Consider the following 13,625-nt stretch of genomic DNA (forward strand, 5'->3'; position numbering starts at 1 on the left):
GGACATTTCATGCAAATTCTCTTTACAATGAATGTATCCTTCACATATACTGCCATTAACAACAAGAAGCAAATAAATAAATAAACAAGGGATTGATATGTTCTTCCCAAATTTTGATAAATTAAGAAATACATCATCAAGCTACATTTTCATCAAACAATTGTGTGGGGTGTTCACAGGGCTCTAGACTGACTAAAATGGTAACAAATGCGACAAAAGTTAAACCTAGTGGTCTAAAAAAATCTAAAAATCTGGGAAAACTAAACACAACAAACATAGCATGTGCACTGTAAAAAAAAACAATTTGTTGAGTCAACTTAAAATAATTTGTTATCTGGCTTCCTTCAAATTTTAAGTTCAGTCAACTCAAAAAAGTTTTGTCAACTTGAAATGTTAAGTTGTACTAAGTGATCTTCTAAGGAAGCAGGGTAACAAATTATTTTAAGTTGACTCAACAAATCCAAAGACAATTGTTCTCAACTGTCTCCCTCACTGAACCGTGAATCATTTTTCCATTACATTCGATTCTAAATTGGGAAAATTACTGTGATGCGTTTACATTAACTTTGTGATGCTTAAAGAGTTTTGCTATAATAAATTATCAAATAGTAACCTATTTTATAAACATTCAAATTTATTACAAAAATTACAAATATTATTGGATATTGTTTAGCATAGTGAGGTCCAATTGCAAGTCTGAATTGACTGTGAGGTCAAAAACAACAACCATTTGGGTTATTCCGTGTTAAATCAATTTCAAAAACTTCCCTGGCTCAAATTTTTGGATTTTGCTAAAGAAAAAAAATTTCCTGAGGAAAGATAGACATGTATAGTGATGCCAAAATATTACGTTATGGATGAATATTTACTAAATAATCCACATTTTGTAAAGGGGGTCAAAATGGAAAATTTTACCTAAGATTCAGAGACAAATTCAAAGAGATTGGTAGGTCTTTTAGTAAAATCTGTTGACTTCAGCAATCTTTGTTGCATTATGTGCCAAAGGTGAACAAAAATGGGGAAACAGCACTTTTCAAGTTTTTTTCTTCAAAGTTTGCATGCCTGCAACTCAAGAAGTAGTAAAGATATATTTATGCCCTTTTAGATATCTTAACAAAATTTCCTTTCAGCATGTTCATTTTTTAGGCCCTATATAGTTCAGTTCCAGAGATACTGGAATTTCAATATGGCAGTAAATCGTTAAAATGTACCTTTTCAGTGGTCAAAAACCAAATGTGGGTCACTTTGCAAAACATATGATACTTCTTTTCTTTTGAAAAGAACTGTCTGAAAACAAATCATGTTGATGATGTATTTCATTTCCTCCTGTCAAAACAATCGCATTAAATATACCTGTCTGAGTGCCATAAATTTTCTTTTTCCAAAGTCTGACAGCATCAAATTGGAAGTAATTTATATTAAAGAGAACAACGTAGTTTATATAATTGAAACTGTCAGCCATAATTTTCCTACTATAATGTTCCTTAATCACAGCGCACTACAGCATCGACAGGCCTTCTTTATTAAGCAAATCTGTAATTTAGCAACTAAAAAGTCATTTTAGTAGTCAGTTGCTCACTTAAATTATGACCTTCAGTGTTGATGTTATGATTTAGTATACCTTTGTTCCATGAAAATCTGTGATTTCCAGTCTGTAAAATGACACTTATAACTTATAAACTGTATAAAACTGAGAAGCTATATTTTAGAGTCACTTCACACACTTCTATGTGAATTAAAGTGACATCTGAAAGCAATCCAAGTACACCTCTCTCTCCCCTCAACTAATCCGAGGAAGAATATTGAAAAGGTCATGAAGCTCTGTGGGACTTTATTAGTAAACCATGTCTGAACTTCGCCAGACCGTCTGTCTCATTTTCTCTCTGTACCGAGCAGGCATCACTTGGGAGGCATACAAGCAGCAGGGAAAAAGAGATTCAGAATAAAGATTCAACATGCAGGCCTGTTTTCAAAGTATATTTGGGTGGGCTGTGAGAAACATTAGCCTCGATTTTCAACAAAACAACGAAACACTTAGCGAAACCGGTTGACACTAAACACAAATTAATTAATTTCTTCGAGGCCAGGTCTTTTATCCGTGAACAGAAACGCTAAATGAGATTCAGCTCTCGGAGGGGGATCACTGCCTCAGTCAGACCACCAAAAATTAAATTCAGATTCAAGAACAACAACAACAACACTGGCACAGAACTCCTAGCAGATATCGAAAGAGAAATTACTTGCAGATCAATGGCATCTCCTGAGGAAAAGTTGGCGAATAGCTCTGGATTAAAGGGCTGCGGCGTTTTTATTTGACATTTCGTAGGTTTTGCTAATCAATTGACAAAAAATTCAGTGCAATTCATATTTGGGATTACCTTCGCACTGCGTGAGTCATGCAGCTTTAACAAATCTTTAGAGTAGACCGTCTACCTTATTATCGAATGAGGAGAGGCCAAAAGTAATGCTGAAGATCTTCAGTATAATCACATCAGGTCAGACTCGGTAAGAACTTGTCCTGTGAAAGAGGTGAAATTAAATCCAGGGCTCTCCACTTCCCTCCTTCATGCGCACTCTCAGCTATTCCATATCTCTCCAACCTCTTTCATGCTCCACGCTTGGGATTATCATATCAATCAGAATGACCTTATTACGAGAGGTAGAGGGAGCGAGAAAGGGACAAAACCAGAGAGAGAGAAAGAGCGAGAGGGTGCTAAACCCAGCCCGACTCATACCTGTGATCTTTTAATGTTCAAGTACCACTCAACTCCCACCACACACATATATGTGCATTGCACCTCTTATGACATAAATGGTGAACTTCCTGTTCTAATGGCCTTTTCACACTTGAAATTGTTAACCCTGGGTTATCTTAATTAGTTTTTCACAATTTGAATATATTTTGTCCTCAGCTACAGTACATTTACACGGGGCGTTGACGTCAAGCTTGGTGCTGGTGCAACCGTCATAGTGGCAACATTTTGGTGTTGCATGAATACAATTGCCTAGTGTCTGCACCAGGGTATTTGCATAAGGTGATCTGATTGGCTGACGCTTTGAAAAGCAAGCAACGCCAGTGACGCAATGCACTGGACCCACAATTCAATTCGGCAACGTTTCACACCAACGAAAGGCACTGACGCAGATGCCCCGTGTGAATGTACCATTAGAAAGGTAGTAGATTTGACAATGTGCCACCAAGAGAAGGCGACCAATTACCAGTAGAGACCAAGAGGGTCCATTACAGTTTCCATTAAAACCAAAACAAAGTCCCATTATCACCAATGTAACCATTACAAATTCTGTGATGGTTTCTATAGTTTTTTTAGCAGGGCAGTGTAATGGAGAGTTCACAAAGACAACAACTTTTGTTGAAAGATGAAGCGGTACTGGGTCTGACAGCAGCTGCATTGCAAACGGTAAGTAAATTATTTCATAATGCTTTGTCTGTAAGTGACGTTTTTGTATGGATGTTGTCAAAACATCCAGAAATTTGGAACCGGCCGATAATGGCTTTAAATGTAAATATCAGCCCGATATGAAAAATGGTGCCGATATGTCTTGCCGTTAAGAGCAATAGCTCACATGTGCTGAGGGTGTGCTAGCGATTAGATCACCTCAGCAGTGTGGCTCATTCTTGAAGCAAAGTTTTGCCTGAATGATGATTAGATTCACTTTTTGGATCGATTCATTTAATCTGAGAATACACGTACAAATTTTTTTTTATCACACACATTTGATGTGTGATAAACTGTAAACTCCCCCGGTTCCTAATGCCCTTTTGGTAAGGAGTATTAATTCTGTATAGGGGCGCAGTTGGCCTACTTCTAATAAAATTAAAGTAAAATACACTAATAACATTTAGACTGTGTTTCAGATTTTAAAGCAAAGCAGTAATTTATGTCATAAAATAATGAGTATGTTTTGATTTAAAGGTCAGAAGCTATATCTTACACAAATAAAAAAAAGTAAATAAATCACAGACATGACACTTGTAAATTAGATTTTATATAGATTTTTTTGTAATATGTTACATTTTTTAAAAGATTTTCAGACTATTTTCAACTATTTTGCTTCAGACCTTCTACAAATGTTAAATCTTAAAATAAAACGAAAATAAATAAATGCTGCGAATTATATATAGTTTATTTATAGTTCTTTTCACACTGTAAAGAGTTTTCACCAGTTTGAACTTAAAAACTTTAGCAGCTGCCTTAAAATGTTAATTTAAACCAACTTAAGTAATTTAAAATCATACGTTAAATCAACTAATTTTGATTGTAATAAGTTCAAATGACTTGTAGTTTTAAGCTGATTTAACTTAAAAACTTAAGGCAGCTGCTGAACTTAGGTTTTTAAGTTGAATCTGGTGAAAACTTTTTACAGTGCAAGGTTTCTGTGTACTGTCATTATAAAAGAACTTCATTGTTGTTTATTAAATTCTAACAAATACATTCTTGTTAAAAACTAACCAAAATTAAAAATTATTTGCTTATAATTTCCGCACAGGAGAGACTTGGTGTTGTTTCCAAACAAACAGAAATATATCGGTATCGGCTATTGGCTATCGGCCAAAATTAGCATATCGGATATTGGCAAAAATCCATACCTAGTTGATACCTAAGCAATGACGTTAGCCAGTCATAACAGTGTGCTTGGATAATGGCTGATACCGACAAGCCTTAAAGGACCCACCACTAAAACAGGTCGACTTAAAACAGGTTGTTTAAAAAGACAGGTCAGAATGAGGTTACATAATAATATTACTTCCACATATATATTTGTTTGATTGTTTTTAGTGCAAAAAACATTTGTATTACCATTATAAGTGAACCTCAAAGAATCAAAGAACATATTAAAATAATAAAAAATTCCATGTCATGACCCCTTTAATATGAATCAAATTATTCTAGTTCTTCCATTTGCATCTGTTTTATTTTTTAAGTTAGTGACTTTAGTAAGTGAATAATAATAATAATAATAATTAGTTACATTTATATAGCGCTTTTCTAGACACTCAAAGCGCTTTACAGTGTCAGGGGTATCTCCTCATCCACCACCAGTGTGCAGCATCCACCTGGATGATGCGACGGCAGCCATAGTGCGCCAGAACGCCCACCACACACCAGCTTACTGGTGGAGAGGAGACAGAGTAATGAAGCCAATCAGAATATGGGGATGATTCAGAGGCCATGATGGTCAGAGGCCAATGGGCAAATTTGGCCAGGATGCCAAGGTCACACCTCTACTCTTTTCGAAAGACATCCTGGGATTTTTAATGACCACAGAGAGTCAGGACCTCAGTTTAACGTCTCATCCGAAGGATGGTGCTTTTTGGCAGTACAGTGTCCCCGTCACTATACTGGGGTGCTAGGACCCACACAGACCACAGGGTGAGCACCCCCTTCTGGCCTCACTAGCACCTCTTCCAGCAGCAACCTAGTTTTCCCAGGAGGTCTTCCATCCAGGTACTGACCAGGCTCAACCCTGCTTAGCTTCAGTGGGCGACCAATCTTGGGCTACAGGGTGATATGGCTGTGAAACATTACTGAGAACTCCATTAAATCTCTCAAGCTATAAAAGAACAGCCTCTGAGCGTTAAAATGTTCCTCTGGGAAAGGATGTTAACCCAGGGTTAAGTATAATGTGAAAAGCCCTTAAGTTCACTTCACATTGTGTGTTGTTTGTGCTGCGTGGCTGAGCCTGAACTTTAGCGCGTTTTACAATTGTTGGCACATTAAAAAATCCTGCTGACTTCTTGATGGTCTGTTTATTTAATTTTGACTCGCTTTTCACCATCTTTTTTCACTAAATATAACGTTCCTCATGGACAGAGCGTTCAACCACACAATTTTGCCTTCATCAAAACAAACAGCAAAACAGCTTCTGGCTATTAAACACTTACTCAGCACTTTCACATTGTCTCTGTGGAGGGAGTCCGGAGCACGTACAGTGTTTTCCCATTCAGTCTTCATCATTGGGCAATTATTGCTGGTAGATGCCCTGGGCAACAGAGCAGTGATTTAAACATTCCCTAAAGCGGGGAAACTTTTGCAGGCTTGGATACACACAACATCAGATTGTCAGACTGCTGAGGAGCTTTTTTTGTTGGGAAAGGAGAAGTTTGTCCCAATCTCTCCTGTGGATTTCTCCATAGCTCCCTTTCTCAGGGGGGCAGTTGCAATACGGCAGGTCAGCGCCTCTCTGGCCACGGCCTGCATGAGCTCTTGTCCTGAAGGCATGCGTGTTGGCTGCAAAACAGCACGCTCCATGAGGACGAGGACCAGAGCAAGCAGAAAATGATGCAATGTGCACTCAGCCTCCAGATAACCCTCTTCTCTCACAATAGTTCTCCGCTCTTTAGTGCACTTCTGTTAAGGCCAAATCCCCATCACAATCCTCTGAGCCTGAGCTATCCATTAATACAGCATTCAGCCGCTGATCAGGGATCTTTTTTATTCTTGGCAATGGCTAGGGGTGTGATTTAGGGTAGGCAAAGCTGGTCTGAGATCAGCTTCTTAGGGTAATATTCTCCCAAGGCATCCCAAACTCTGAATCTGCTTTAGAGCTCTTATTAGTGCAGTTACAGTGAGACAGAGACAGAGAGGAGGAAGCCAGAGAGAAAAGAAACTGAAAATGACTGCAGACTAGGCACAGTCACTAATGTTGTTTGTTTTGCTTGAATTCTGATTATTATATAATTATGTGTCTGTTTTAAAGAAAGTAAAGTAGCCAATACCGTTAAAATAAATTCTGTTAAATGTTAAAAGTAGGGGAAAAAATAGCTGAAAAATAGAGCAACAATGTTTCAGGCAAGCAAATAAATTAATAAATGAAAACACATTTAAAAAAAATATTTATTTTGAAAAAATATATGTGATATCTATTGTAATATCAATTTTTTTATTAATATTTTTTAATCAAAAGTACACAAATATCAGAGTAAAACACTGCAATAAACACTGCAATAAACATTGAAATGTAAAATAAAACACCCTAAGAACTGATAAGAAAATAACTTACATTTTTTTTCTTTTAAGTGTAAACTTCAAATTAAGGGTTGGCAGATTATCATTGCCGATATTAGGCCTTTTTATGGTTATCATTACCGGTCATTAATTTTAAAACTGATTTGCTGATCAAATAATTTAAAAGTATTTAAAAAAAATTTGTCTTTTTATGGTTATCTGTATCATTCATTTTCAAAACCGATTTTCAGAACCGATATAAATATATCACCCCCCCCCCCCAAAAAAAGAATTCTGTTATCATTTATTTATGTATTAATTGTTTTCTCTTCCAAATATTTTCTTTAGTATTCCACAGAATAAAGTCACACAGGTTTGGAACAACATGAGGGTAAGTAAATAATGACAGAATTTTCAGTTTTGGATAAACTATTCCTTAACTTACTAGAAGGGAAAATTGTTAGTGAATAATGACTTCAGAATTCTGTCATGAATTACGCTGTTCCAAAGCCGTAAGACCTTCATTCATCTTTAGAACACAAATCATTACTCGTGGTACTCTTAAATGTGCGGCAAAGGCTAACACAGAGAGATTGTTGAATAAAATAGTTATTTTTGTTTTCTTTGCACACAAAAAGTATTCTCATAGCTTTATAAAATGAAGGTTGAACCACTGTTGTCACATGGACTATTTTATCAATGTCCTTAAAGGTTGTATCAGCGATTTCAAGCCTGAAACATAAAGTGTCAAATTCAGCTGACCTTTCTTCACGATCCGCTCGCTGCCTGCCCCATAAATCGACTGTAAAAAAAAAACGCGTCTCTCTGGTCAGCCTAGGGTCCGAGATATGCCAAAAAAACAATCGGTGCTACCAACCTTTCCACAGAAAAACAAACAGTGTTCCAACCAATCAGCGTCAGGGGGTTGGTGTTGTGGACTTTCCTACTGGTGCAGGGATGTGAGGGAGGCGGAGCGAAAGTCCACAACACCAAACCCCTGACGCTGATTGGTTGGAACACTGTTTGTTTTTCTGTGGAACAGTTGATAGCACCGATTGTTTTTTTGGCATATCTCGGACCCTAGGCTGACAAGAGAGGCGCGTTTTTTTTTTTTACAGTCGATTTATGGGGCAGGCAGCGAGCGGATCGTGAAGAAAGGTCAGCTGAATTTGACACTTTATGTTTCAGGCTTGAAATCGCTGATACAACCTTTAATTTGTTTCTACTACTTGTGTTGTCTATGCAGGGTCAAACAGTGCTCATATTTCATCAAAAATATCTTAATTTGTGTACTGAAGATGAATGGTCTTACAGGTTTGGAACGACATGATGGTGAGTAATTCTTGACAGAATTATCATTTTTGGGTGAACTATTCCCTTATTAATGCTTTTTGTCATTTTGAAGCTTGTCAAACAGGTTTAGAACAGCGTGGGGGCAAGTAAATAATAACAATTTTCATTTTTGGCTGCACTGTCCTTTTAAGGTGTCTGTTTTTGCTCTGAGTCTATAACTCAAGTGACAAAACTGATTTAGTACAGAGCACAGACAGACTTCACTCCTTCAACCCAGATGAATGCGCTCTGTCACCACACACACATGCTCAAAAATGCTCAACATACCCTAGACTTAACCACACCGACATACAAATCACTCAAATACACCCATCACGCACCTCCTTTAGGCCAATGGCATATACACCCAGCCCAAAATAGATTCTTTCTGCCAGGGTTTGTAAATGAGAGCCCGCTCTATCCTCACAGTGTTGGTTTGTAAACAACTTTATATTCATAAAGACTTTAGCCTTGGAGCAGAAGAGAGAGGGGCTGAACATGAAGGGTGATGCAGCATCAGTGATGTCAGGATTACAAATGAACACAACCGCTCTGTAATGGACATGAAGGGAGGCAGGGCGCGAGAGAGACACAGTCAGCATGTGTATGGATCTACTCGTCTAGACCGCGTCTCTTCTGTCTGCAAGCAGATGTGATATTTGTCAAAGTCAGCGGCACTGGCTAGGGCAGTATGTCACAGCGGGCGGAGGGCTGAAGGAATAATCTTTAAGGTGAGACAAGCCCTTAAAGGAAGACACACTGAGACCATGATGCCTGGATTTATAGCTCTTGACCTGCACAATTCCCTCCATACTGAGAATATCTATCCACTAACCATCATTCTTTACACAAGGCTGCGTGTGTCCTGGCCTTTGACACTGATCCGCAGGTCACGTCTGTTAATAGCGTTTTAATGGCATGTCCAGGTTGTAAGTAGGTGGGCCGGGGCGATGGCTAATGCTCCGTGTTGATTAATAATCACTCGAGGCATGGCATATAATAATCATTGCTGTCATTTAAAATGCTAAGACTAAAAAAAGATCTTACCTGATTATGTCACAAAAAGCTTAAAGGGATGTTCAGTACCTGTCAGGCTCAGTAGGAAGCAGATGTGGCGTAATGTTGATGACCCAAAAAATTATTTCCTCTCATTTCTTTCTAATGTCTCTCATTTCTCTTTTAGCTTAATAAAAAAACTTCTCATTCTCTTTTTCAACAATGGAAGCGAATAGGGCCAATATGTAAATGTTAAAATACTCAATGTACTGCAACAAAAATATAAACAACAAGTATTAACTTGGTGTAGTGCTTTGCGATATACCGGTTTAAATGGTAAACTGGTTTGAATTACACACACAGTGTGAATTAAAAAATAAAAACGGCATACCAGTACAAGTGGCTAACCAACCCAACTGTAAACGACCGATAACAGAAGCCAGAGATGTTGAAGATGAAAGCAAAGAGGAGAAAATACTACTGCAGGCAGATCAAGATCACTGTTTACCATGCACTAAATATTGGAAGAAAATCCTAAATACTGAACTGGGGGTCAGGGGTTTATATTAATGTATCTCTGAGGGGAGCCTCAGAAAAGTTTATAATGTATAATGCATATTAATGTAATATTTAAAGTCCCCATGCAATCAAAGTTTTTTGACTTTTAGTATGAATATGTTAGCCCTAAGGTTATCTATAAGCTAGTGTGCTCCAAAAAATGGCAAAATTCACATTTAGAAGATATAAGCATTCAAAACTTACAGTCTCTAACTTCTGCCAATATGGATCAATGATTGTAATGACATCACCCTGCACTTCAGCTTCTCATCAAACTTTCTGTTCAATCAAATGCTCTCTAGAATCCGAAGTCTCGTCCACTACACTATAAATAACCGCTGAGGCTAAAATCGGTCAGCAGTATTTTCTGGACAGTGTATGGAACATAATGCATACACGTATATAGGGGAATGATTCAGACAGTGTAAATATGCTTTCTGTTGGGGTGAAAGAAGCCTAGTTTCGCGCTGTATCACGCAAACCGCCTCAAATAACGCGATCCATTTGAATTCTACACAGAATGCTTTTTTGGGGGGGAATATGGATGTGATTGTGGCTATCATACACTGACACATGCAGCTTTACCGAGCTTAAGGCGAGACACTACAGGTGAATAGGGTAAAATTTTTAACTAGCAGATATCACCATGAAACTTTCTCAGTTGATTACCTACATTAAGATGAGAAAAAAATGTATTACAATGTTTTTGTAATTTTATGTTTAAATATGCAAATTAGGCATTATCTAAGTAAATATGCGCTAATTTGCCTATATTTTAAAAAACGAAATCTCAGAATTGGATAAAGCCAGGTTCAAAATTCTTTTTTCATTGTGTTCACATATTAGATGGGAAAAAAATTACAGAGGGATTTATGGATATCCACTTTTGTTATCCTGTAAATCAGAATATACTGTCAATAGCCTTAAAAAATGTATTTTCGCCATGTTTTTTGGAATAAAATGTTATATAATTCAGGCTAGGAATAATATATTTACAAATCCCTCTGTAATAGTCTTCATAATATTACTAGGTACAAGACTGGAAAGTTTGGTGTATATAGGTGCTACTGAAGTGGAGATTTCGGACTTGAAGTATGAGAGAAAAGTCATTTTGAGAAAATGGGCTTTAAAGATTTATATTGTAAAAAATCCACACATTTTTATATGAAAACATTGCTAACAAGCAAAACAACTGGCCAAGTAATTATTTATAACAATGTAAACTGAATAAAACAACATTGCCAAATAAGACCTTCAACTAACCACAGAGAACGACAAATACATGAACAAGCAGCCACTGTTGTGTAGAGTGCACTTTATTTATAGATTGGCTTATATCTAAACCACCCTGGGTTCCCATCGACAGCTTACGTTCAGATGCGCTTCCCGAGGGAATTTCACCATGTAATCCATTACTAATTTTCATTTTCCCCCTTGCAAGTGACAACTGCTGTACTCTTTTCGATGATTGACGCGAAGTTATTTTCATTCATTCACTCAAAAGATACCGCGGAAAGCTAAACCAAACAAGGAAGCGTCAAAGCATACCATGTGACGATTCTGAACGAATCACGTTGTCAGAAATTATCTTCAGCCAATGAGATTGCGCATTTAGAGTTAAATCCCCTCTTTTACTTTCACGATTGGTTGCTGATAAAAAGGAAATAACCATATTTGGATCCGACAGCATTGCACAGAAGAGAGAGAGCTTTCCAGCAGTGTACGTGATGACTGGGTACAGACAGAGATCGTTGAGCAGCATGTTGATTTAGAACGCCAACTTTTGTTGAATTTATGAGAAATCTACAGACGCAAACAGACAAAGTGCAGTAAAATAAAGACCTAAATGTGTATTTCGGACTTTTTTTCACCACAAGTCTAAAAGAAGACATGTTATTGAAGACAAATATCCAAAAATCTCAAAATTGACCAATAAAAAAAAAACGATGTTTTTGCCTGCCGTGTCTCGCCTTAACAGCTCTGGCCCAAGCGAATATAAAAGAAACGCTATTTGCTATTTTAAAAAGGGGACGGGACTGCTTTACTCTGCACACTCTCTCTTCCTGTTTCAGTTGAAGTTACATCAACACATAGAATAACACAATGTGTTTCAAAGCACTTCAGTGGACCTTTAAAAGCACAGTGTTACTTTGTTTACAGCGGTAACCAAGGAAAAGATGTATTGCCGGTGTTCCATAAGCGCCACCTGCTGTCAGAGAGTGAATTTGCTTTCTTAATCAGCCTGTCTGCTGTTTCAGTTTCATGCAGATATGTTTTAAATATTATAATTTTACAAAGGTAAGGTCAAACCATTCTATGGTTGCTTTAAATTGTAAAATTATACAATCTTTTTAGATGATACTTGTATTTCAGCTGTCCTGTATGAAATAAGGTTTCATATGTTGGCCCTCAGTTCATTCCAGAATTCATACAAACCATAAAATCTGAGCTGAGCCATAAGCTTGTTCTAAAATGGTTCCTCAACACATCTAGGGAGAAAGCAAGCAGCTTTCAAATTTACATCTGAAAACTGCTCACACTACATGTTTGTTTGGATCCTGATTATACAAAAAAACAATAAACCAGAATCCTAAGAAAAACCCATAACGAAAACGTACCTGTGGGAACTTTTTTGAAAGAGGCGAAATACGTACCAAAAAGTACATATCACTCCATTTTCCAACAGAAATGAACACTAGGGGCTGTAAAACAGCATGCACTTGTAATCATTTTCATACACAGTTATGATTACAGCTCCACATGTTTCGCTTTCTGATGCTGACCCCTTCTAGATTACTACCCCCCTAGTATTGGTAGGTTTAGGGTTAGGTTTTGGGGAGGGGTTAGGATTAGGCAACAATGTAGAGATTTCAACTAGAGGGGGGTAATACTTTGGCAGGGGGTGGAAAATAGACACAACACCAGATGTAACAAGCTTGCTCGGTAGCTCAGCCGGCACAGAATTGGATTTAGGATGCGGAATTCCTAAAAAAAAAATAAAAAAAAATTCTAATCTAATCCTAAAACAACAACAACAAAAAAACAATCCTCTCTAATTTCTTCTGATTTCTTTTTGTTGTTATTGGAAGTGAATGGGGCCAATTTGTAAAAGTTAGAGTACTCATGGTTTGAATATGACACAATATGAGTATTTTTGATTTTAGTACACAACATAAACCCTAAAAGTACTGTAAAAATGAGAAGATTACAGCTCAAATAATACACATTTAACAGAATAATTAAAGTAAGTGCTTTTATTCCATTACTACTGTATATAAACTTCACGTTATTGCTTTTAAATCCTTTAAAATATGTCCGCATTTATTCAACAATAAGTGCCTTACAATAACGTCAACTTATTTAATTAAAAAAACAAAGGATAAGTCTATTTATTTTTGCTAATTAACATTATGCCACAAATGCTGCTGTACTGAACCCAGAATATTGTTTTCGCTTCTGTTTCAAGACCACGTGCGAGTACAACGCTTATTGATGTCGTAAATACACAGAGATGTTGTGCTCCCAGGGTCATTGTACATTACACACTGATGGCCCACAGTGGTTTATTGGTTCGTGGCCAATATTCAGTTTCCAATCACACAAATAACCTCCTCTGATGATGTTATTCTAACTCAGATGTCCATTATATCTGAAAGTCTGCTGCAAAGACAGGCGTTTGCGCGCTCTCGCTCTCTCAATTCCAGATGGTGCTTTCTCTCCAGCTGTCTCTGCCACATCAGCTTAATGAAGGCCAACAGCCAAATTACAGCC

The sequence above is a fragment of the Garra rufa genome, chromosome 15 (genome assembly GCF_049309525.1).
Source record: "Garra rufa chromosome 15, GarRuf1.0, whole genome shotgun sequence".
Lineage (NCBI taxonomy): Eukaryota > Metazoa > Chordata > Actinopteri > Cypriniformes > Cyprinidae > Garra > Garra rufa.